The following is a 26,488-nucleotide window of genomic DNA, read 5'->3' as shown; positions in this document are numbered from 1 at the left end:
CTGATTTTATATAAGTAATTACACTGGCTCACTCATCCTTCAAACAGGTACACAACAATATTACGCATTACTACCTGGCGTTAGAATAAATTACGAGTGGACGGCATCTACCCACACGACTGTATTATGATGTAATCTCGTTATACTTTATTCCAACCATAAGAGGAGCCAAATAAACAACATTTGACAGCAAATTGACGCGAAATCATTGGTCGAAGGCTTAATTAATCTATGATGTTCACTATGAATTTTCGACAAAATGGCGTTTTGAACGTCGGTGAAACTTATTGGAATTTTGGAAGTAAAATTAAAGTGGAAATAAGTAGTGAAGTGTATTAGTGTTGTTTTATAAATAATTATATATTTATCATAGACTCTAGTAATGCACAATATAGCAGAGTTATTAGCAAATCACATAAAATACGAAAATCTGAGGTTTGTTTATCTTCATTCCTGTTTCCATTGGAATAGACTATAAAGATTGTAGTACTACTAAGTTTCTTGACAGTTTTTCTCAATTGAATCCATTTTCCTAACTAATAGCACATATTAAATTAAATTAAAAAAAAATACTTAAAAGTAAACAAATCTAGACTTCGATTTTTAAATAAATATATAGAAATAACAGACGTGATTCAATCGCATTAACTATTGTTATTTAACAAGCTAACATTATCTTTTAATAACAGACGAAGCTAATGAGATCGGGTCACGTCGGAGATGTGACACAGATATTATTCTTCGTCGAACTTGATTTCTAGATTACATTGTAATGAATACAACTACTATTTAAGTGTGTTAGTGATCTGGAACGATAATATATACGAGTATTTCAATTGAATTTTATCTATATGAATATCATAAATGTTAGAGTAATTGTGTCTATCTGTCTGTTGATCTTTAACGGCCCAATCTCTGAACCGAACTTGATGAAATTTGGTATAATTATAAAGCTACGTTTTTATACCTAACGCCTGACGAACTAACGTTTGCGTAAGCAAATGTAGTGTAGGACGCCCTGTGGCAAGACGGACGATTTAAAAAAGGCATGGATGTGAGCTGCCCAAAGCGGGATGGCTGGCGTTCTATTTGGCAGGCTTTCGTTCAGCAGTGGACGGCAAAAGGCTAAAAAAAAACCTGTCGACCAACTCCTAAAACGCAAGCGAAGCCGCGAGCAAAAACAACTCGTCGAGTATAAATAGGCACAAGCGTAATTTGTTTTTTTATAATGCTAAATGTTTAAAGAAATTTCATTCATTCATTCATTTCATTCGGTTTCATTGATGGGAAGACTTCAAAAGTGTCATTTGTAATTGGACAAGAAACAAAAGAAGTTACCTCTATATTTAGAGACTAAAATTAATAACTTTAACGATTCACAGTGAAGTAATTATGCTATTATGTAAATTCAAATACGGTTTCGAGTTTTTTCAACCACGCAGCTTCACTGCTATTTAGTGCTTACAAAGAAGGCAAATTTTATTCAACAGATAGCGGTGTCTCTACGGTTTCGTTTTCTTTAGCACATTTTCTTCAAGATCCTTGTAACCTATCTTCTAGATTGTCACAGTTTTTATTTGGTTCGTACCACCCACCATACATAAGCCCTTTCGTCATGTTATATTATTAAATTGTACGGAAAGCTACCACCGAATCGTAATACCATCCACGTCAGATATTCTACCGCCAAACAGCAGTACTTAGTATTATTGTGTTCCGGTTAGACGAGTGAGTAATGGGACAAGGAACATAACACTCTATACATAACTGATTTTACACACTGACGTTTTAATTGTTATTCAACTATTTTTATATTCAAGACTTGAGGTTTTTGTATAGACAAATAATCGAATAAAATCAACGAAAATATTGGCTGTATGTTGAGAAATCAAATAAAATAAAAACTAGTTGAGTTTATTTCGCCAGTGTGAGGTGTATTTTTTTCCGAATTGGAACGCTCCTAGATTCGATCGTGATTATAAAAACCAGCCAAGTTAGAAATTAAAAAAAAAACTTACTTTGTTTCATATGCTTAGAATCTTTAAATGTTTCATAGTTGAGCTTAAACTGAATCTTTTACTTCTAAGAAGATGAGTTTGGACTTCAACCTAATACACGGCTCAGTTGGTTTGAGTGGGTTGGTCATATGTACGATTCATCCATTTTGCTTGTTAGGGGATCTGTAAAGACAGAGTTCGTAATAGATAGACGATACAAGTATGAAGTTAAAGAAGAAAAGCCTTTTTAGGGTTCCGTAAGCAAATGAAAAAACGGGACTCTATTACTACGACTACGCTGTCTGTCATGTCGTCCGTCCGTCTATCACCAAGCTGTATCTCATGAACCGTGACTGTTAGACACTTGGTTTTTTTACAGACTATGTATTATTAGTAAAAAATACTAAAAACAGAATTAATATATTTTTTATTATTACTATTTAAGTGGGGCTCCCTTACAACAATTATGATATTTTTGCCATTTTTATAGATAATGGTCCGGAACCCTTTGTACGTGAGTCCGACTCACACTTGGCCTGTTTTTAATTTATTGTTAGAAATCATGTTATTAATTATTACTTCTAATTTCTACATAATTCTTATTTACTCCTATCTATGTCTTAATTTTTAAATATCTACATAAACCGGTGGTAGGTTTACGTGTCACACAATAAATAAAGGTTAGTTGAATAAAGTTCATATATTTTGACGTATAATATGTCAAAATGATACAAAGAAAATTTAATTTAAGGAGGTTTTATTTAAAAGTCGTTGAAGCCTACAGCCACACATACTTTAACATTATCAGTAATTACACTAGTCCTGTAACTAAAGTTACGTGAAACATTTTTGCTGCCCCATAAAGCGAGGGCTAGTGATATTTGTCCAAACTACCTTATCGTCTTTGTATTATCAGAACTGTACTGTTTCCTGAACTAGATTAGGTAGGGACTTATAAAATAAAAGATAATATTTATGAAGAAAATAACCGATAGATATTTGTGTTTCTGGATTCACGCCAACTACTTAGTTCTAGATAAATGTATTATATTATCAATACTTTATGGGATGAACAGCTTGTTGTTTTAACATTTAGAATATAAAGTACTCGTATATCATAGTCTTTTATTTTGAAACGAAGTTCGTTTACACGGCTTACAGAGTGAACTGGCAGAAATTATCACGTAAGGAATAAGCGTCATGCTCCCTCCAGGCAACCTTCCCCTCCTTTCAAGAGAAAGAGACGGAAAGCTTTCTCTCTCGTCTCTTTCTATTGTATAAGATATTATTTAAACTCATTTCTCTTATTGTTTTAATTCGAATGGGATTCTTAATAAAATTTTGATACTGTTATTTATGTTATTTAATTATTCTCAAAGGTCTTTTATTTATTTCATTGTATCTGTTATTTTATCATTACATCGTATAAAATAAAGTCGCTTACCGCTATCTGTCCCTATGTATGCTTAGATCTTAAAATTACACAACGAATTTTGATGTAGATTTCTTTTAATAGATAGACTGATCCAAGAGGAAGGTTTATATGTATAATACATGCTCAATATAGTAGAGAAACACTGATAATTTTAGAGGTTTCTGAAGTGATGTCGTAATTTTTTTTGCGCTTACATCGCAAACGCTGGCTGAACTCTACGAGATAGATCAAAATAATGTACTACAGTATTGTACACCTTAAAAAGTTCTTCAAAAAATTCCGCAATGGTACACGTCTATCTCTTAGGGATAACCCACAATAACCATTTTTTATCCTTTACTTTTTAATTTATATCAGCATTGCACCCGTGCGCAACCGGTGCGGGTCGCAAATACATGATAAACCAAAAGCAACTTCGCTCCAACCGTGTATTCCACGGCACATCCCTTTCTTATAACGCTTCCTATATTATACTTTATTTGTTGAGTATACTGTTACAAATAATCAAATTTTTTTTTTTTAAATATTGGACAACATCACGTACATTACTCCGATCCCAATGTAAGTAGCTAAAGCACCTGTATTATGGAAATCAGATGTAACGACGGTACCACAACCACCCAGACCCAAGACAACATAGAAAACTAATGAAGTTTTTCTACATCAACTCGGCCGGGAATCGAACCCGGGACCTCGGAGTGGCGTACCCATAAACCGGTGTACACACTACTCGGCCACGGAGGTCGTCAATCAATCTTTTAGATTTTTTCAGAAAAAGAATTTATACATAAGCCCTTTCGTCATGTTACATTATTAAATTGTACGGAAAGCTACCACCGAATCGTAATACCATCCACTCGTCAGATATTCTACCGCCAAGCAGCAGTACTCAGTATTGTTGTGTTCCGGTTAGACGAGTGAGTAATGGCACAAGGAACATAACGTCTTAGTTCCCAAGTTTGGTATCGCATTGTCGATGTAAGAAATGGTTAATATTTCTTATAGCACCATCAACTATGGGCGGTGGTGACCACTCACCATCAGGTAGCCCATTTGCCAGTCTGTCTAACAATATCATAAATAAAAAATGTTTGAAATATTTTTTTACCCAAAACAAGATAAATTAGAATCGTAAAATTATTGAATGTTTTTTACGTTTTCCGGACGAATTACGAAATAATATATTCGTCAGATAACATTTCATTGTTGATATTGTCGAGTTTTCGTCGTCGAAAAATAATTGAAAGGCGGTCGTAATGATCGAAATCCGTGACTTTTTTTTATAACGAAAATGTTTTTCCGTATTTCGAAATGTCGTATTTTGTGATAATCGAAATAAATTACATTGAACTCAGAAGGTGAAAAATCATTTTGTTGAATAAAAATAATTGATATTATGAAAATATTTTAAATTTCTCATAAGCAGAAGTCATTCTATCGTTACCCTCATTACGGTTTTATTGTCATTGATGTTTTTCATCATTATAATCAGCGTCACGGACGTTTATTTCTCGAACCATCCGTGCTTAATATTCACTTTAATTGTAAAAATTGAGAAATAACAACAACAATAACAGACGCTCCAATTTTATTATATGAATAGTAAATTATATTCATTATCCCAATGAATTATGTATCCTAATTTCAATTGCGGGTATTGAGAACTAGTTCAGTTCCGGCAGGTTTCTTCAATATATAAACCCTTGAAACGTCGGACCAAATAAAAAGGTTTAATTGCGTTTAAAACGCTAATAAAATTACAAAGATTGTTTATCTACTACTAACAAAATATTTTATTTGTAATAACTAAAATAAACTACTAAACAAATATATAAAAAAATACTTATTATAGAAAATTCAACGCGTATACGATATATACTAGTGACCAGCTCCGTCTTCGCACGGTTGTAATATTAACACAGAATATGATATAGATATAATTTACATCTTATAGTATCTACTGAGGAACAATGAAGCTTTCTACCAATGACATGTTTTAGAACAAACAAACAAAATTTACTTGATTATAATACTAGTATAGATAAGTTATCCTTCGCAGTGTTACCAACTTTAAATTTAATGATAATGAGCGTGAGTTACACATACTTATAATTTTTTTTTTTTTGATTTAAAAATGGAGTCAAAAAACTAAAGTTGTTTGTAGTAAGATGAAATTATGGCAGCAGCATTATATCCAGTACCATGATTACATATGGATGTTATGTAATTAATTGTTACTATGTACTTTTTATTCAGTTCGCATTGTTTGTGTTACTAAATATCTTCAAATATCCCTAAGTATTTGGAATTGAACCAAAAATAACAGGGCTTCTTATTTATAAGAAACCCTGTTATTTTTTGTTTGCATTACAAGTCTCGGAATGTTTCAGATTGGTATCTAGTAGCTACGCTTGTTGTATAAGATAAGGATGAATAGGATCAGTGGGTGGATAACGTGGATATTTGCTGAATATCGCAGGTTGAAATCTGGCTAACAAAGATTTTTAATACTTAATTTTGTTTAATGTTATTGGAAATTAGTAATGGAATGTGGAATTAACTTAAAACTACAGAAAGTTAAGCAATAGAATATTTATGAGCTATATTTTTTTTATTAGAAAGTATTACACCTATTAAAAAAAATTAAATCCAGTATGAACAACAGTTGTGATTCAAACATCGGCTTACTAGTAGAAGCATTTTCACATCTGACTTCAATATAATGATAAGCCTTATCAAAGCCTACGGATTTCCTTTTTCGTGGAACTATGCTTCATTAAAGGCAGTATATTATAACGTAGGTTTTATTATATTTCCGTTTCGTCAGTGATTCTACGTATAAACAAAATATACTTGGAACTAAAACGTTTCAAACAAATCGATTTAAAATTTTAATTACAAGGGTTAGTTCTGTCAAATCCACGAGACAAAATTTGTCTGAAATAATTTTCTTGATAAAATAATCGTCGTCAGTTTAAGACCCTTGATGTGTATTGTTTCCCTCCAGCTAAGTTTTCTTAATCAATATTCTAAATTATTTACTATATTTAACTTTGTGTAAAAGAAATAGTAATACTTATATATTCTTAGCTAATATTATAAATTAAAAACCGTTACTGTATAAATCTTGACCTCGTGGAATGGTGGCAAGAACGCTCATTTATACAGTAACTATTTTTTAACTCATATCTGAATTATATATTATTATTATATTATTTAATTTAATTAAATTCTTAGTTTAATGGCTTTTAGGTATTTAATTTATATTTAAGGACAATGTTAATAATTCTTATATTATAAATATAAAAGTAACCCCCCCGTCTGTTTTGTTTTCACGCTCAACTCAGAAAAAGTCAGTTTGAGCCCTGAAAAAGGACATCTTACTATTTACCTCGAGGGGGTAAAATGAGGGGTGTGCTGTTGGTAAAGTTTATAAATTATGCGTAGGTAAAGCCGAAGATTCAGCTAGTTGGCTACCCTACGGTAAGTGGACACCACCGCCCATAGAATGGCGCTGTAAAAAATATTAACTATTCCTTAAATCACCAATGTCCCAACGAGCTTGTGAACTAAGATGTCATGTCCCTTGTGCCTGTAGTTACACTGGCTCACTTACCCTTCAAACCGAGTAATGCTGTTTTGCGGTAGAATACCTGATTAGGGGGTGGTACATATACAAAGAAAATCTTGAATAATTAACTGATCTCTTTATTATTTATAAAAACATGGCGTCCTATAAAATCCTTTCCACACCGGATTTTGACGGTTAATTTGTAAATTGCATCACAACGTCCATTGATCCTCAAATTGATGCAGGCAGGTATAATACACGGAAAACTATGATTTTAGTTGATGAAAACAAAATATTGAACCGAGCAACTAAAATATATTTTATAGTATATAATAGAATAAAGCGAAAACAATTTTGGTGACTTAAAATGGAGCCAAAAATTATTATTAATGAAACAAAAAATTAAGTCTTTATATTTTTTATGAAAAATGTTCACGAGTTTTGTGTTATATAATTTGATTTATCAATTCTGTTGAAATATAATTAAATGCATTAGCAATAGATATTTGAAATTGTAAACTTGAAATAACTAATTTCAGTTACGATAAAGGCTACAATGGCATCATACACATATGTACATATAATTATATGTATATGTGAGCCGAGATGGCCCAGTGGTTAAAACGCGTGCATCTTAACCGATGATTTCGGGTTCAAACCCAGGCAGGCACCACTGAATTTACATGTGCTTAATTTGTTTATAATTCATCTCGTGCTCGGCGGTGAAGGAAAACATCGTGAGGAAACCTGCATGTGTCTAATTTCAACGAAATTCTGTCACATGTGTATTCCACCAACCCGCTTTGGAGCAGCGTGGTGGAATATGCTCCATACCTTCTCCTCAACGGGAGAGGAGGCCTTAGCCCAGCAGTGGGAAATTTACAGGCTGATTATGTTTTATGTTATGTTATATGTATAACAAAACAGTTATCCGAATATCTTAATATTCGAGTTACAAATTATACTTTAATTTCAGAAAATAGACAAATTATATTATAGGACAGATCACTAGATACAGGATTTTGTCGAAGACTTATATACTCGAATATTTTTTATAAAATCAATAAAATTAAAACATTAAAACCCTGACAGCTAGAATATAATTACGGCGAAAAGAAAACAGCAATCTATTATGACCTACACAATCAAGTAACTTACTATTGAGCGGACGAATAGATCGGTCTATCACTGATATGAGTTATGGTGTACCGTCAGATGATTTGTAAGAATCGCAGGAAATAGGTCATGCTTAGGAAAAAAATAAGGAAAATGGCGAACTAATATTTGTAATCAGCGTAGCGTTTCGTAAACAAAACAGTTTATCCATCAGTGAATCAGATCGATCAATATACGGTCTGGTAGTAAAAACTTCGCTTGATTAATTCCAGCTGATGTTGTCGTGCAATCAAACAACCATTGTTCTTCTAAGTTCAGAGTACTCCGATTCGGTTCTTTTTTAGTCTCTCTTAAACTATGAATGACGCACTGCTGTGCTAAAGTCTCCTCTCCCTTGGAAGTTTAAGAGAACACAAATGTTTCAGAATTTCAGTGAAATTAGACAAATGCAGGTTCCCCTAGAATGTTTTTCTTCATCATCGAGACCGAGGTGTATTATGAAGACAATTCAATGTTTATCCGCGTTTGAACCTAGCAATTATAACTTAAGATCAACGCATCATTAACATTAGTTTGTTTGTTTTGTAATTTTTGCAAATTCAAATTCAAGGTAATTTGCGGTAAATTGCACATCTGTTGCCGACAAATTAAAAATCAATTACAGAATGAGAAATCTTGACTTTCTCCAGCTATCACGTAATTAAATAATTTTGTCTCTAAGGGATTATAATCTTAAATGTATTGTAAGCCTATAAATAATTTTATATAAAATATTTATAAATAATCATTTAAGGTTGTATAGCTTTTAGCTATTGAGTTATATTCAATCACAGAATTATATAAATGTGATGAATACTTTTTGGTTTGACATTTTTATAATAAAAGTAGAGGAAGAATATTTTTGAATTTGACATGGGAATTGTTAATCTGAGTTAAAAAGCGGAAGATAATGGATGATTGTAATAAAAACTGGAAAAATAAATATTGTAAACTATATTAAATATTGTTAATTATTTGACGTTCCTATTTACTTGAAGCTGGGTCTTCAGTATGTAGGCTACATGTAAATCGGAACTTCGATTACGACCTTAGCCTATTAGTTACCAACTTGAATTTATGCAATGAAACCATTGGCTTAAAAAGAAAACGTATTGTATAAAATAATAAATTAAAGATGTTTTTTAAATACTCTTTTATTTTTACTCGTATTTTATCATTCCATTTGTTAATCCCACAATTTTTTTTTATTAACTATCTATCCGAATTTTTAGCTACAGTTCAATCTGTTATTCAATTTAATATTTACAAATTTGGAAGTGGAAAATTCACTAAAGTCAAACATTTTCCACATTTTTCAAAATCAAGTATATACATGTAGCACTTTATTGATATTTCGTTTAAAAATTCGTGTTACTAGTTCTTTTCAATTACTAGTTTTGACTTCTTCGAATGATTGCTGTGCTCTTTAAATAACTGCCTGAAAGAACTAGTAGTAGATTGTGCTGAGTTTCTTTCGCCTGTTCTTCTCAGGTCTGAGGTGTTTATTTCCGAACCGGTGGTAGATCTTTACCAATAAGCAAGTGTAATGCTTCTATATTAAGATTATTGAGTTTGAGCAAATAAACAGCTTGCTGTCAAAAAATAAAAAAAAATATAAGATTTTTCGTTAAATAAATATACAAAATATTCCGGATTTGGGAAGTTAGCAATATTTAATCTTATTAGTCGTGAGCATTAAATCTTTTCAATCCAGTCAGATTTCCGTTCCTTTAGATTATGAGAATAACTAAATAGATTTTGCGCGTATATTTACGCACAGACTTCCGTATTAATTAAGTTTATTTACAATGGGACTAGTACATATTATTATTTTCATTTCAGTAAAAGAAGGATGCTTGATTCATGTTTCATAATCTTAGTATATAGTATTATGTATAAGATAAACATAATATTATTATAAATATTTGAACCGGTGCCAATCGGCAAACTGCGTACGTTCCCCTCTGAAAAAATAAGTGTCAAATTGTTAATTACCCACTACCTAAGGACTAAGGCCTCCTTTTGAAATCTTTTTTGGTTTTTACCAACACGCAAAGTAAAGGTTTATACTGACAAATGAAACGAATTAAAATTCAAGGGTATTTGATTTGAAATCAGTCTTCGATTGACTTTCACGTTACTATCCAATAGAAAACTTTGGCTTATAAATCTAAACCTAAAACTCTATTCAACAATAATTCGATTTTTCTGTGAGTTTTAATGGCATATACTCGTCATAAATGTATCACTTTGAAATGCACTCAGCAAGCTTTTAACTTGATCATCGCTAACATCGGCCATTTGAAAGCAATTTGCGTTTACGACATAAAGGTCACTGGACTATCATACTTTTATTTGCTCGCCTAATAAAATATCGCAGGTCCTTCCAAATTTATTAGCCAATAAAGCTCTTACTTACTCTTCGCATAACCAATTTAATCTGTATCCCTTTGATGGCCACTCGATTCGCAATAAAAGGGATTAAGGACAAGTGCCTGGAGATGTATCCGTAATACTCTGAGGTCATTATATTATCTGTTTCAACATGTGCTTGTGACGTAATTAACCTCCTTCGATGTTATGAGTTTTGCTTACAGTTCGATAAATTACACGCGTAAAGTTATTATATTTCATATAAATTAACTTCTTGGTCGCAAGGCTTTATGCTAGCCCGTATGGGTACCCACTCACATACCATACAGCAGTATTCAGCATCGTTATTTTTCAGTTTGAAGGGTGAGGTGATCCACTGCAGGCACAGGGGCCATAACATCTTTATTCCCACGGTAGGTGGCGCATTGGCGCTGTAAGGAATGATTAATATTTTTTAGAGTGGCATTGTCTATGGTCGGTGGTGACCACTTATCATCGGATGGTCCGTTTCTCCGTCCGATTACCCATATCATAAAAAAGAATGATTTGAAACTTAAACCAAATTGAATTTTTTTAAATTTGATTCACCCACAAAAAACGACAAGAAATCTCTTCGAAGGGATACCTTTTATCCTCAGTGATTTTTTTATCTAGCGCGTGCAATAAAGTTTTAAAATAGCTTTGACTATAAACACTAGTTGTTATTAACAATACTAATGCTTATTTAATAAAAACATTCGTGAACATGATATACTTGATTTACAACCATATACGATTCTCTTTGTTTGTATTATCATAACCATAAAAAAAAATCAAAATATACTTTATTTAAGTAGGTTTTTACAAGCACTTTTGAATAGTGATTTAATTCAATTATGTCGAGATGGCCCAGTGGTTAGAACGCGTGCATTTTAACCGATGATTTCGGGTTCGAACCCAGGCAGGCACCTCTGAATTTTCATGTGCTTAATTTGTGGTTATAATTCATCTCGTACTCGGCGGTGAAAGAAAACATCGTGAGGAAACCTGCCACGTGTGTATTCCACCAACCCGCATTGGAACAGCGTGTAAAAATATGCTCCAAACCTGGAGAAGGTTTGGTGCATATTCGATATTTTCAAAGGGAGAGGAGGAGTGAAGTTACCTCCGGGAGCTACAAACGGAAGAAAGATAAGGTACTGGCTATTCTAGCTGGACTAATTTAATATTCAAACAATATGTCAAATATAAATCACTCAGTTAATAAGTCTTTACTTACCCTCCATATAAATAACTAGGTAAATATAGTAAGTACTTGGTGGTAGGGCTTTGTGCAAGCCCGTCTGGGTAGGAACTACCCACTCATCAGATATTCTACCGCCAAATAACAGTACTCTGTATTTTTGTGTTCCGGTCGGAAGGGTGAGTGAGCCAGTGTAATCACAGGCACAAGGGACATAACATATTAGTTCCCAAGATTGGTGGCGCATAGGTGATGTAAGGAATGGTTAATATTTCTTACAGAGCCTTTGTCTATGGGCGGTGGTGACCACTTACCATCAGGTAGCCCATATGCTCGTCCGCCAACCAATGCCATAAAAAAAGTAACCAAAACAAAGTTATTTATATTAAGAAAAACAATTGAAAATATCATTACTATGTTTAGAATGTTTTTTATTTTTATTTGGTGGAGCTCGATATATATATAAATATTTTATATACAGATAGTAATAAAAATAACCATGTTAATTTAAAATCTTATATAAAAATATCATGATTATATGAATACGTTTTAGTCGATGAATGAAATGAAAATTACGTTAAAATAATATTTCGTCAGACAACTATGATAAAATTTAAGTTACTATACAATGAAACAATTTTCATTTTGGTCAAATTAAATCTTCACGATTGATTAAACCAAGGGCTTTGTGTCATCCAGTTATTTACTATCATTATATTATTAAGAGGTAAAATATTTAGAACTTTATAAATGAAAACAAATATGCAATTAACTGTTAACGTAAAACTTTGTAAAACTACTAATTCAAGGGTCAATATCAAAAAGGCGTAAGTCGTAAAAGTGAATAGTGACTGTGACCTTTAAAGTTATTTAGTATAAAGAACTAGCAAAACTTCAATTATCTCATATTTTCGTTTATATTTCTTAATCGATGTGAAAAAATGTACTGATTGGATACCAAATGATTACGATTCAAAGTAAGCGAAACTGCGAACGACTCCCCGAGCTCTCGAGAATTTTAGTAGGACTGAGACTAGTTCCACGTCATCATCACTGCCTCATCCAGACTCAATATCTTGGCTCTCTGGACGCGTCAAACCACAGCTGGCTATTCGCTGCGAGACATGCTCCATAAAATCAATTTGATTTTATGGAAATTTATGTGTTTATAAATAAAGATGGCGATCATTGGAATGGCATGGAAGTTGATGAGCTGCAACGAGTGTGATGAATTAGAGTGTTAAAACCTGATCAATAATTTTATACACCAACTTAACTCAGTTTGTTTAAATGACAGTATTAATATAAAAAAGAAATACCAACACGATTATATTTATATTTACATGATTAAGATACGTGCAAATTAATAATAATAACCTTGTTTTATTTATATGGACTTAATACGTTAGACAAAAAACCACAAGCGTTTCTACTGTAGATTGTTCACAAAAATTTGATAGAAAAAAAATTGACATATGTCATGATTGTTACAAGCAGGTCACGTAGCCAGTGTAATTTCGTAGAAAGTGGACAGCATTGCGCTAGAGGCACTGTCCTATTTAGCGATATTTGAACATCGTGTACACGTATTCACGTGACCAGAATATAGTAAAAAAAAAATATTATTACAATAGTCTAATCTTTAATATTATATATGAACTATTATAAGATATATTATAATATTTTTAGGAAAAGTAATTATTGGGTTAATTACGAATTATTTTGTACAAAGTCTTAACATAGTAATTGAAATACGAGAATCTTGGTATGGAACAGGTTTTTTCGGATCTATATGACTTGGGAACCTTAAAGAAAAGAGCCTACTCATACCTTAAAGACTGGTAACGCATCTACAAGCCTCGCGGCGTCGCTCAATTTCATGGGCGGAGCTAGTCACTTTTCATCAGACGAGCCTGCTGACTATTTGCAATACATAAAATATATATATAATAATATTGTTAAATTCTATGTAGAATAAAATTCCGCTACATGTGTAAGTAAGCCCCGCCCCAACATCTCGGGAGGAGTAGATCCTTTAGCCAAATAGTACATATTACTGTTACTACTAAAAGCAGAAGAGTTTCAGAAGTAGTTCTTCTTATGACATACATACATTATTGAGATTTTTTATTGATTAGAATTTTATTAATCGGTAGCAATGAAGTGCCGTCGACAAAAACATGCGTTCATGTTTCATAATTTTATATCAAAATTCGCAAATGAGAGAAAAATCTCACCTAGATTTTTATTTTATACAAGACTAAAGATTATTTTATTATTTTATTTTATACAAGAGTAACTTTTCCAACACATATAACGATAAGCTTCCCCATAAAAAGTTCTAACCTAACCTAACCTAACTTTATTTAATAAAAATAAATATAAAGCTATCATTGGCTTGAAGGTAGTAATTAATCCCTTTCAGTAATTAAATTACATAATATAAAATAAATTAATTACAAGACAAAACCAATTAAGTAAGAGCAACTTCATTAAAATCTTTGTAAATTATTTGATCGAATAACAGACGATTAAATAAGACCACAATTAAGCTTACACACTTTGATTTTTGTTAAGGAAATTATCATTGTTAATTACACGATGGTTCTCATTTCAAATAGCTATTATGAAATATCAGCCGAAAATATGATTTTCGAGAATGAGAATACAAATTATTAAAGCATTTTTATTAAAGAATAATAGCAATACTTTAGTCAGGAATACAAATATGGGGACGACTAAAACCCAAAAGGTCAGGATCGAACCTATGACTTTTGACATACGCGATTGACGATATATGTTGGTTCTCGATTACACTCAAGGCCAATAAATAATTATGTACCAGAAAATAATGGAGCGCTCTTGCTTGGAAAAATTCTATTCACTCCCGTCTTGAAAATAGATGGATTGTTATGCTTCGGAAACAGAATTAAAGTAGAATTATGTTCAGTCAAGAAAAAGTTAACATTTATGCACTAATGTCAAGTGCACGATCAGCATACTGCAAAAGAAATGACGTCAGATAGAAGAAAAATTGTGACGTAAAGTTCGGTTAGTTCATTATGTGCCCTCGATGAAATCTGGAACCGATAAAAATCTATATAATGTATATATCCTGATAAACGAAATATCTATGTCCTGATAAACGAAACTGACAAAAACAGTTGACGTCAAGAACACGCAAAATAAAATGGCTTGTTGATAATATTTATGATTATGTAACACTTGTTTTTTTTGGAACGGTTTTGGTAAGGAAGTATTTATTACCATTCCTCTTGTCGGCAATGCGACACCAACCTTGGAACCCAGATGTTATGGCCCTTGTAACTTTTACCGCTAAGACAGTGTTAGTCACACTGGCTTATTGGTAAAATATTTAATGAGTGGTTAAAGTGAGTGAGTCGAAAAGCCTCATAATTAAGGTGTGATTTTTTTTATTGATTAGCGGACGAGCAAATAGGCCACCTGATGGTATTTGGTCACCACCGCGGTAATTGGTCATTCCTTACATCACCAATGAGCCACCAACCTTGGGAATTAAGATATTATGTCCCTTGTGACTGTAATTACACAGGCTTCTTGAAACCGGAACACGACAAAACTATGTACTGCTTTTTAGCGGTAGAATATCTGATGAATGGGTGTTACCTACCCAGATGGGCTTGTACAAAGCCCTACCACCAAGAAAGATTTTCGTTAAGCAGAATATGTTAAAGGTATTCGGAAATGAAATAACAAAAAAAAAACAAGAAAATAATTTAAGAAAAAAATTATTTTTGTTTGGTATAAATGCCCAAACTTAATTGGATGTCATAATTTTGAGTGTATGAGAGGTAGAGGTTCATGGGACTGATGCTCTAACATTTTCTTAATGTCCACTTTTTAATTTCTTTCCGGTTTAATTTCGAAATTAAAAATATATCGAAAGCAAAATTTTTAAGGAAAAGTGCAAACGTAAGCATTTAGCATCTATTTTAATAAAGATCAACATAATCCCATTATCACACTACTCTGTTTTACACCAAACAAGTTTGCACAGTTAAGCGTGTGCAAATGCAATAAAAACAATAACTCGCAAAAGCTCAGAAGCGCTTGTGTAACTGGAAACGATTTATAAATATTATTTAACTTTGTATCTGGAAGTGGAAATCTGTGTTTTAAAGTTTCCAGAACGAAATCAATATATATAAATTTAAAGGCTTCATTGTACAATTTTTATTTAGGCATTGTCTTTGTGTAATAATATTGATACCTATCAGATTTTGTTTGATGCATAACAGAATAATAATCACATTATTAAATTTTATAACGTAATTAAACGTAAGTGTTCTCTATACACTATAGTTTTTAACTAGTTTCATATGTTATTTAACGAAAACTCGTTAAAACAAGCTATAATGGTGATAGATCCCGAGGTACTAAGTTGAAATATAATATTTGATTTTTCTGTCTAGATAGTCTTAGTAGCAATCCGGAGTATCCACTCCAATGACAAGTAAAGAACGTTAGTGAGTTGATCGTGCGCCTAAACTCTTTCCCGTCACGTCAGATTTTACGAGCCACTGGATTTTGAAAATGAGAGAATATAGAATATGCTTCTGTTTACGAAGACGCTAGTACCCTATAATCCTCGCGCAAATATCAAGTCTCTTGTAAGAATAGACACCGTGACTCATATCATACAATATCAACATCAAAGGCTTGACTTGTGTCAGAAAGAATACCTACAGTTCAGAAGTTAAAAACTAGAAAAAAGTTAAAATCTACATCGTCGAATAAGATCGCCTTTCGAAAAAATATTCAAATGAAATCATAATAGCGTAGTAATCAACGTTACTGTACACAAAAATCTCATTTTATGTCTTCGTCATTTAAACTATCGCAAATAAACTAGCTATAAAAAATTATTACTAGTTCATGTGCTATAGTTTGACTAACTACTGAAATAATAGATCAAAAACTCCGTTTTTTTAATTCGAAATAGACGCCTGGATTATTTATGAACAGAAATATTTTTGTCATACTTTTAGATTCCTATAAATTTGTAATTTTAGTTAATATTTGATTGTTGCTTCAAATATATGCTAATTTAATTTATTTTGATATGCATATTTTGATTATTCATTAGCATTTTTGATGGAATAATATATTGTCAATGTAGACAAGTATATTATATATATAATACAGCTTGGTTTTATACTACTTTTTTATAAGATAATATGTTTAGGCCAATATGGCCCTGTGGCTGGAAAACGTGAGACTTAACCGAAGACTGCAGGTTCGAGCCCAAAAAAACACCACTGTCTTTTTGTGAGTTTTTTTTGTGTTATAAAATAATAAGTAAGCCTAATGGCAATTGGGTCACCTGATGGTAAGTGGTCACCACTAGATAAACATTGGTACTGTAAGATATATTAAAATAAATCTCCTATCACCAAGGCACTACCAAACTTGGAGTGTTATGTCCCTTTTACCTGGAACTGGCTCAGTCATTCTTCAACTCGGATAACAATAATTCTAAGTATTCTTTTAAGAGGTAGATTGTACGATGAGTGAGTAGTACCTACTGACGGGCTTACACGAACCCATAGCAAATATGTCGTAGCCAGTTTAGCGTCATGTGTTATCATGTGATGTAATTTTCTAACGCAATTTAAATATGTTATATTATTTTTGACTCATTTTTTTTTATTTATTACCTCGAATGTTTCTCGTTACTTTATTAAACCTAGTTTTTTTATTTTTTGTTTAATATTCTGTGTATGACGTATAACATGTTGTGTTTTCCAAAGACTGTTTAATTACTCAATTATTAGACCTCGTCCGTAATGTTGATTTTGTTGGTAAGGCTGTTTACCTAACGCTTAATTGCTATATAGCTTGATATATTATATCAAAATAGTTATTTTTATTCGCTCGATGTGTCTTATGCACGATATTGTAAGACTCTTCCAATCTCTTTTTGAATGATCATTTTTTAGAATTATATTTAATGTAATGATTATCAAAATGAATGATAAATTTATATATTCTAACATAATTTTGATGAATAGATATTTTTAATTTGGACCGTGCCACAACGCGAATTCAATTCAGTTATTTTTCAGAAGCCACGTATACGTATACGTTTATTGATCTCATTAATTGTATAATGTTACCTATTTGATTTTATACATATTAGTCTTTGATTAATTTTAATAATTGTGTAATAAGTATCAGTAGGAACTTAACTGATGTATGTATGTTTTGTATATTATTATGCCATAAGTGACATCTCATTGTTTGTTTCCCTAAAATAAGAAAATAAAAAATTAAGATTATTTTAATCTTATACAATATAATGGAATTTGCGTTTTATGAAATTATTTATATCAAGTTACTTTAATTTATATCCTTCCATATTTGGTGGACGGTAATCCTTAATCACATTATTTCGGTCGACATATTTGAAATTGCTATCTAAGGCCTTGTTTCGGGTTTTCCGAATAATAATATTCCAAATACATAAAATTTGCAAGTAAAGGCTTTTTCGCTTTAATATAATTTATGTCGTATACGTAACGTAAAGTTATTAATATAATTATTATGGTCTTGAGACATTTTCCGGGAACCAATTTTAAATAATCCCCGCATTTGATTTCGATCACCTATCAATTTTACATTCATTGTGCGGTAGAAGTTCTTGACAAAAATAAGTTATAAAATCTGAAAGGCCACCATAAAAATACACTTAAGACAATAAAAACGCTAAGGAGACGTCCTCTGTATCGATTCAGTGGTCACTCTTTAGAGTGATGCAGGGGAAATCATAGTGTACCAAAACAGAGTACACGCAGTTGTTTTTATTTATTAAGTACGCAGACTCTTTAAACTGAAACTCTCGAAACTGAGACTGACACAAAATACTAATCAAACCAAATTCAGAGAATGGACTTCAATTTATGACCAATTAGCTTTCAGCAAGTCTTAACCACGAGTCGCGAATCGGTGCAAGCTACAGTAATTTAACATTCTAAATTGTATTTACAATGACCGTTAAACTCAATGGTGAATATTAACATAGTAAGGAAATGTGCATTACCTTGTTGATAAAAATTTCAATAATGCGAAGTGAAGCAGTTTGGTGGAATAGACTTTTAATTATTTTCTCTAAATAGTCATAGAAAAACGCGATCACATTGTACCAAACTTACTTTTAATAGGCATTTAAGAAAAATATTTTTTTTTTGACACAGAAAAATATTGACAGGGATTCTTGAATTTTCATAGCTTTTTAGGAAATGAATACACCATTAAAGCCAACATTAGCGACTTTAAGACTCATTATTCATTTCTTTAAGGGAAAAAAAATATTGATAAAAGTTTATTCGTCTTCAATATTTATTAAACCAAGTGGTTTAGAAATTAGTTTTAATTATTAAGTAAAAAAGGAAAAATAATAACTTATAACATGAGATCAAATCGAGCTATTCCAGAAGTTCCAAATATAAAGGTTAGTTGGTCACGACGCCTTTTCAACGGCGGACCTTCGCTTAAAGATTAAACGCCTTAAATCAACAGTGCACCTTTTCAGCTTACTTTACACCAGTATATGACTGTTTATCAAATTCCAGCATCATTTTTCATTAAAAACGGCACCAGTACCTAAATCGAACAAATTAACATCGACCCAAAATATTAAGAGACCAATTCGTACTTGTCCCAAAATATTTATTAATCTTTAGCTTCTGATAAGCTTCAATAATAATGTTTTTACTTTAGCAATTTTCATCTCTGATTGTGTCGCTTTATGAAGATAAGATGAATATTTTATTTCTTCCACCCCTTATTTTTCTTCCCTGTTAAATCTATCTTTACAAAGGTAACGAGTTTAACTGCTGCGGGCGCTTTGAATAATGTCACACTTTTCCTTTTTTATTTTATCAACATATTCTTCATCAATATTTTTTTTTTCTTTTGTATTTTTTTTTATTTCAATATAATTCTATATCGTTTTTTTATATATGTTGTCTAACACAATGACGATTTAGAATATACTAAGATTCTTTTCTCCAATCTTGGTTCACCTGGTAATAGGGCTTTGTGCAAGTCACCAGCTGAGTTGGAGCCACCCACTCTGATATTCTACCGCCAAACAGCATTACTCGGTATTGATGTGTTTGAAGGATGAGTGAGCCAGTAGTCCACAAGGTTGGCGACGCATTGGCGATTTAAGGAATGATCAATATTTTTTACAACGCCATTGTCTGTGGGCAATGGTGACCACTTATCTTCAGGTAGCTCATTTGCTCGTCCGCCAAATGATGTCATAAAAACCTGTCATGGAAGACGTTGCAAGTTAATTAATATTTGTTTATTTGTCGGCGTCACATGTGTAAATACTTATTTTCTAAATACAGTAGCAGTAATAGCTCTTAAATTTATGCCTTTTTCTTCAACTCAAGTAAATCCTTATTTTTTTAAATATCTCACAAAGTTACCAAACGCAACTTTTTTTGAAATTACGATAGGGAAGAACTAAATGGTTCACCCAAGCAAGCGATCACCTCTAAGCCCCTTGGCAAAAGATTGTGTCAGTAACATTCCGTAATGGTAGAGTTGATTTTATCCTCTGAGACTAAAAAAGGTGAGTAATTGCCCATGAATATCCACTGCTAAGATTTTTTACTAAAAAAATGGTAGTCGGTTGCCAGAAATATGGCAGAATTTCACCGTATGGTGTTATATGCGGTTTTCGTCTTCCAACGAGATGAAATAAAAGCTTGCAAGGTACTCTTTAGTATTTAATTTTAAAATCTTCACTTTAATCTAAATATCATTGTACTTTAATAGGCCAGCTCCTTGAATAAAGGCATTTGTAATAGATTTTCGATCACATATTTCCTTTTGGTCATATATCAGATTATTTGTTAAAATTTATATCGGATCTCTGAAATAGAAAAGAAATTTACCTCCTCCTTTAATAAAAGTAACTCATGTTCTTTTATTTATGTTGTGTAGTGTGTTAACATACTATATATGTATTCTCAATACATAATGAACGAAGCTTACAAGTAATCAAAACACAAAAGATATTACAAACTTTTGGTGGAAATTTGAAAATATTTAGTGATATTACAAAACCAAGATAATAAAAGTATCTTACAGTAATAAAGTCTCACTTGAATATAATAGACGTTTAAAAGGTATCAAAAATTAAATGAATTAGTTCCGAACAAAAAATCTACCGAAATTTATCTTTTCGGATCATTTGTTTTACTGAGATTTTGTTCAACAAACTGCGAACATTTCAACAATCAATCTTTCTATTTTATTACAGTACTTAAAAAGTTAATCCGAAAAAATGAAAGATATTAGAAAAGTTATTCTTCAAATCGATAAGAGAGAAGCGTAAAAAACAAAATTCGTTAGAGCTATTAAAAGACCTTGTTGATGAGTTTTCTGGAATTTCTCCTTTAATGTTCTTGAAACCGTTAAGTCATTAAGATAAACAGACCGGCTACACGGCCTGAAAGAGATTTAACGAAAATCAAGCTGATAATTAGAGTGACTTGCTGTTCTCTATATCTAAAAAAACTATCAGATTTTTTTTCATTTAATTCAGTTCATTGATATGTAATCTCTCTTGCATATATGGTGGTACGGCTTTGTGCAAGCCCGTCTGGGTTGGTATCACCCACTCATCAGATATTCTACCGCTAAATAACAGTATTGTTGTGATCCAGTTTGAAGGGTGAGTGAGCCAGCGTAACTTCAGACACAAGGAACATAACATCTTAGTTCCCAAGGTTGGTGGCGCATTGGCGATGTAAGGAATAGTTTATATTTCTTACAGCGCCATTGTCTATGGGCTGTGGTGACCACGTACCATCAGGAGGCCCATATGCTCTTCCGCCAACCTCTGCCATAAAAATATAAATTGAACAATATATTTATATCGCCAGCGTGTCCGCTTAGAATACGAATTTCTACCAGCGTCCATTGTGGTCATTTTATTTCAATTGTTTTGAAATAAGTTCCTAGTTGTTATACATTTTTGGAGAGCTAAGAAAACCGGCTATGTTTTTAAAATAATCTGTTTGGACAAGTTTCAAGACGAGCTTTATTGTTTTTAAGGCATTTTTGTGGAAAAAATGTAAAAAAAAATAATATCTTTTTCGTCTCGCATTTTTAAATTTGGAACGATAATTATTGTTTCAATATTGACAAATAACCAATGTTTATTCGTTTTTATAAATCTAAAAAAAAAATAGATTTTAATTGATACTCTTTTTTAAATAAATTTTTGAAGTTACAACTTTGACTTATTTTGAAAAAAATTTAAAAAATCGTGATAACTCAAAAATGGTTTACTTTTGCATGATGCATATGGGGATTAAAATTATCGCAAATAATCACCCCTATTACCTCCTAACGTGAATACGTCGAATTACCAATAACTGTATATATTATAGGAAGCATGTTTTAAAATGTTTTTTGTTTTAAAAATGCAAGAATTGCTATAAGAATTTAGAGCAGTAATTGTTTACCAGCTCGTTAGATGGCGCTTGTCGGTTGTTATAGTAACGTTTATGAACATACATTTCGCAACAAAAAAATTACAAATTTTGTCTTCAGCACACACTGTCACTCCGCATTTTATCCCTTAGAGGGATGAATTAAAAAAATTGCATATATACTTCACCGGGACGCAAACTATCTCCATACCAAATATCATCTGAATCGGTTCAACGGCTTATACGTGAAGAATTAACAAACAGAGTTACTTTCGCGTTTATAATATTACTAAAGATATAAATTACACATTAAGTCTTAGGTATTAACAAAATTACTATAAAGTATAGTTACATTATAAAGCAACGTAAAGTCAACGTAAAGCACTATTATACTTGAGGGACTACGTTTGAAGTAGAGCAACATTTTATAACGTAGAGCAACTATTAAAGTGATACGGTTATAATATTATAGATACATTAAATATAATAGAATACGGTTTATATATTAAAGATTATATAAACTTGTTATTGTATTGTGTTATGGAAGCTCATAAAAAGTAGGATATTTTTATTTATTAGATCACTTCCACTGTTACGTGACGTTTTTTCAATACTGAAAATCGGTATGGAAATGATCAGCTTGCCTCAATCTGCCTTAAGTAAAGCGGTGATCCGATTTATGGCTCATCCTACCTTTTCCTGCCTAAGACTATTTTACCAGCATCTTACTTTTATGTTATAAAAGTAATATTATGAAAGATATATATATATATATATGTTTTTATTGAGATTTTATTTCTATTATACAAATGGAGCCATATTCTGTTATGTTAGTTCTCGAATAATAATCGGACATTTTGGGTTCTATCCTGAGAGAGCACGACTGAACTACGTGCCAACTCATGCGCGGTTGTATGGGACAACTTCTTTGAAGAAATCCGAATGGGAAATGCGAATGTGGAAATATATCATATCTATCCAAGGTTGGTGGTAATAAGTTCGAACCCTTCTCAAGTATATGTCTTATGAGATATTTACCGGTATTTTGTTGCTTTTTTGTTATATAAAATATTCCGTTAACTTAAAATCGATGAATTGGTATAGTTCAATGTTCTTATTCGTCTAAAATGAATGAACTATTTTAAAATTTATAACAAACAAATTGCGTTGAGAGAAACGTTGAAATCCGTCTTATCATTTATTCGAACAACTCAACTTTATTTAAGGCGTTCTCGTTAAGCAAGCTTTTCTGAAACGCTACCGATGTTAGAATGCTGATTTTACTGATAAAGATTGGCAAGATTTCTTTTCAATACCATTTTTTTCACGTATTCTCAAAAGATAACTCTTAATGGTTCGTATTTTTTTTGTATTATTGCTCTTATATTTTATGGTGGAACTATTCCAGCTTACCTAAAAAAGTAAATAATAATAGTACTTGTCTATTGCGTTCCAAGTGGACCAGTGGTGTGATAATAAGTACTAAGGATATTCCAAGTAACGACGATACATACAGCCGGTACATTGGCTATATAGAACTCAGTTAATACCGTATATTATCAGCTTCCACAAGCGGAGATGACCCCGTTATGTAAGATCGATATCTCTATTTGATTTCAATTTTCCTATTCACCCATAATAATACAGTTACATTTTAATATTATTAAATGTCACATAATAAGCTCTCTATAGAATATTGTTAGTTCAGCTTTCAATGTCTTTTGTAGTCTTAATATAGAGGAAATCGTGTTAAAGTATGGTGAGAGCCCATTTATGGCGATTGTACATATTTGTATAATATAAGGAAACATCAAACAAGAACCACTTTATCAGGTTAATGAATAAATTTTTATTACTCTGGAAAGATATTAAGGGAGTCCAAAAGGCTACTTTTAAGAAAACCCAATTATGGAAGTCATTTTTCGGAAAGGTCGTAGCTTATTAGTGACGAGACAGATTGAAAAGATAGAACTTTGAGCGGCAAATTAAGCGTTCTTTTACGTGCGAATCGAAACAATTTCTCGAAATTTCTCGAACATCTGTAGAGAGAATTTTCTATTTTTTAATATTATGCCGTCACTTTTACTAATAACATTATTTGTAAATAATGATGTAAACTGGATGAGGAATCGAAGGTATAGTATAAGCATAGATTTGCTATAACTCTGAATTATTTAAAATTATTATTATTTGAAAATAAAAATTTCTTGTATTCGAAAGCATTTTAATAAGTTAATACTATAACGGAATATTCGAAGATAAAATCGAGAACTAGATCTCTAATTTCAAAAACAAAATTGGAGAAAATATTTTGTTTTTACATTTTACTTTTTTCAAAATTATGTCTTTGATATAGTTTTTAACCTTTTTAAATACAATACAAAATATATTTACATATAAGTAAGTAAGACATAAAATCTATATAAATATTGAAAATCAAGATTAACGGAAAAAACCAGATTTATGACACGGTCCAAAACCATAATAATATAATCTTCATAAAGTAAAATATTCGAACGGATCTATTTAACAGATAAATATTACTAAGGCTTATTTCAACACTCACCTGACTACAATCCAAAATAGTATAAACACCTCTCAGCAAAATAAATTTAACTTATCACTTCACTTCACTTAAGACTTTAAAACTAAATTTTATAAAGTTCTATCTTCCTAATCCACAAGTTCACGAACTTATATAAACTTTAAATACATTTATTTGAACCATAAAATTCAATCACTAAACTTTGAAATTTATTCACAAGTCACAAGTTTGTCTTCGAAGTTCACATTTCGTTTCACTTGGCGATCCACATTACCACTGGAGTGAATTAACACATCCACTCAGCTCGACACCCTGCGGTAGACTAACGTACACTCTGCTACTGGGGTGGATTTTCATTTGTGTGCGTGTCCAGCGTTCGTACGTAACGTCTACACAGAAAATGTTTGGTTGATGTGTGAGTGATTTTAGATGCTTGTGTCAGTGATTTCAGACGATTCTGCGCTACCCTGATAGTGCAAGATTACGGATGTGTTGGTTGCCGATCACCTCAAGCTGTGCATGTATTTGTGTCCAGTACTGCCGGGAAAAACGGATCGCTTGGCGCATGCTCGGATACGTATGAAAAATAAAATCGTGTTTCGCGCTACTTAAATACTGATTTGAAGGGACAGATTATAAATCCTATGTTATATTGACAAAAGCGACTTATTCGAAGAGGTTTCTTGTCAAACGGTAAGAAAAAGAAAAACCTTACTGTTAAATATTTGTTTTAAAAAAAATCCTTTTTTTATTGAGTATGCTATTTACGAATTACATTTATTTATTTATTTTATTTTAGGAATTTAATATACATTTAAAAATTGTTGATTTGTTTAAGAAATAATACTGAATACTGTACTTTTTTGTTTGGTGGACCAATATTAATTAATTAAAACTAAAATTATACTTAATTCAAATAGACTTCTATAAGTATCTTGGAGCGTGATTTTACAAAATTAAATCAAATGCAAACTTCTGTTTGAGAATGTTAAATTTTCCCCAGAAGATCCGATTCAATTTTATACATTGTAACGAAATCCAAGTATGCTAACTCCGCGCCATTTTATAATCTGTATAATCTTGTATTCAGTAATATACGTAGTTAATTAATATTTTTCCGTAAGGCAAAAGTTGATATGAATGGGGACTAAGCCCGTGACCTTCTGAGTACTGCTGAGAGGGTATGGTTGACGAGAATTGACAGCGTATGGAATTATTTATTCTTTTTGTGACCCCGCATACGTACCATTTCAACTAACTATTTCCACGTTTAGCTTCCAAAAATAAAAATAGAAAAAATAACATATTTTCTAGTATCTTCATCTAATATTAATAAAGCGAAAATATTGGTTCCCTAATGTTTGACAATAATAGGTGAGGTAAGGAATCATTTTAAAAATTAAGTTTCATAAAATATTCAGAGATAAAAATCTCGTTCTGTTAACAAATCTTTTTTTAAAAGTTCACGTATCAATAATTCTAGTTCGCAAATGTTTTAGTTTGCAATTGCATTGAATGTTAAAGTTTAATTTATCTATTCTATACTGATATTATAAATGCGAAAGTGACTCTACCTGTCTGTTTGTTGATCCTTTCACGGCCTTACTACTGAACCGAATTTGATGAAATTTTGTATTAAGCCAGATTGAACCCCTAGGAACCTCCTAGTTTTTATGCTTAATACCCGACGGAAA

At 31.7% G+C, this 26,488-nt stretch overlaps 1 protein-coding gene across 1 annotated transcript in view; it reads right to left on the bottom strand.

The window, feature by feature from the left end:
• The window catches only part of LOC113401868 (zwei Ig domain protein zig-8-like), a 184,648-nt gene extending 159,521 nt beyond the window's left edge, over positions 1-25,127 (bottom strand). Inside the window, exon 1 of the mRNA XM_026641943.2 lies at positions 24,816-25,127. The gene's annotated coding sequence lies outside the window, so the exon portion shown is untranslated. The remainder of the gene's footprint in view (positions 1-24,815) is intronic.
• Positions 25,128-26,488: the final 1,361 nt, after the last annotated feature.

This window comes from Vanessa tameamea, chromosome 23, assembly GCF_037043105.1.
Source record: "Vanessa tameamea isolate UH-Manoa-2023 chromosome 23, ilVanTame1 primary haplotype, whole genome shotgun sequence".
NCBI classification, from domain to species: domain Eukaryota; kingdom Metazoa; phylum Arthropoda; class Insecta; order Lepidoptera; family Nymphalidae; genus Vanessa; species Vanessa tameamea.
The sequence above is the reverse complement of the archived record's forward strand: the minus strand, read 5'-3'. Positions and strand labels throughout refer to the sequence as shown.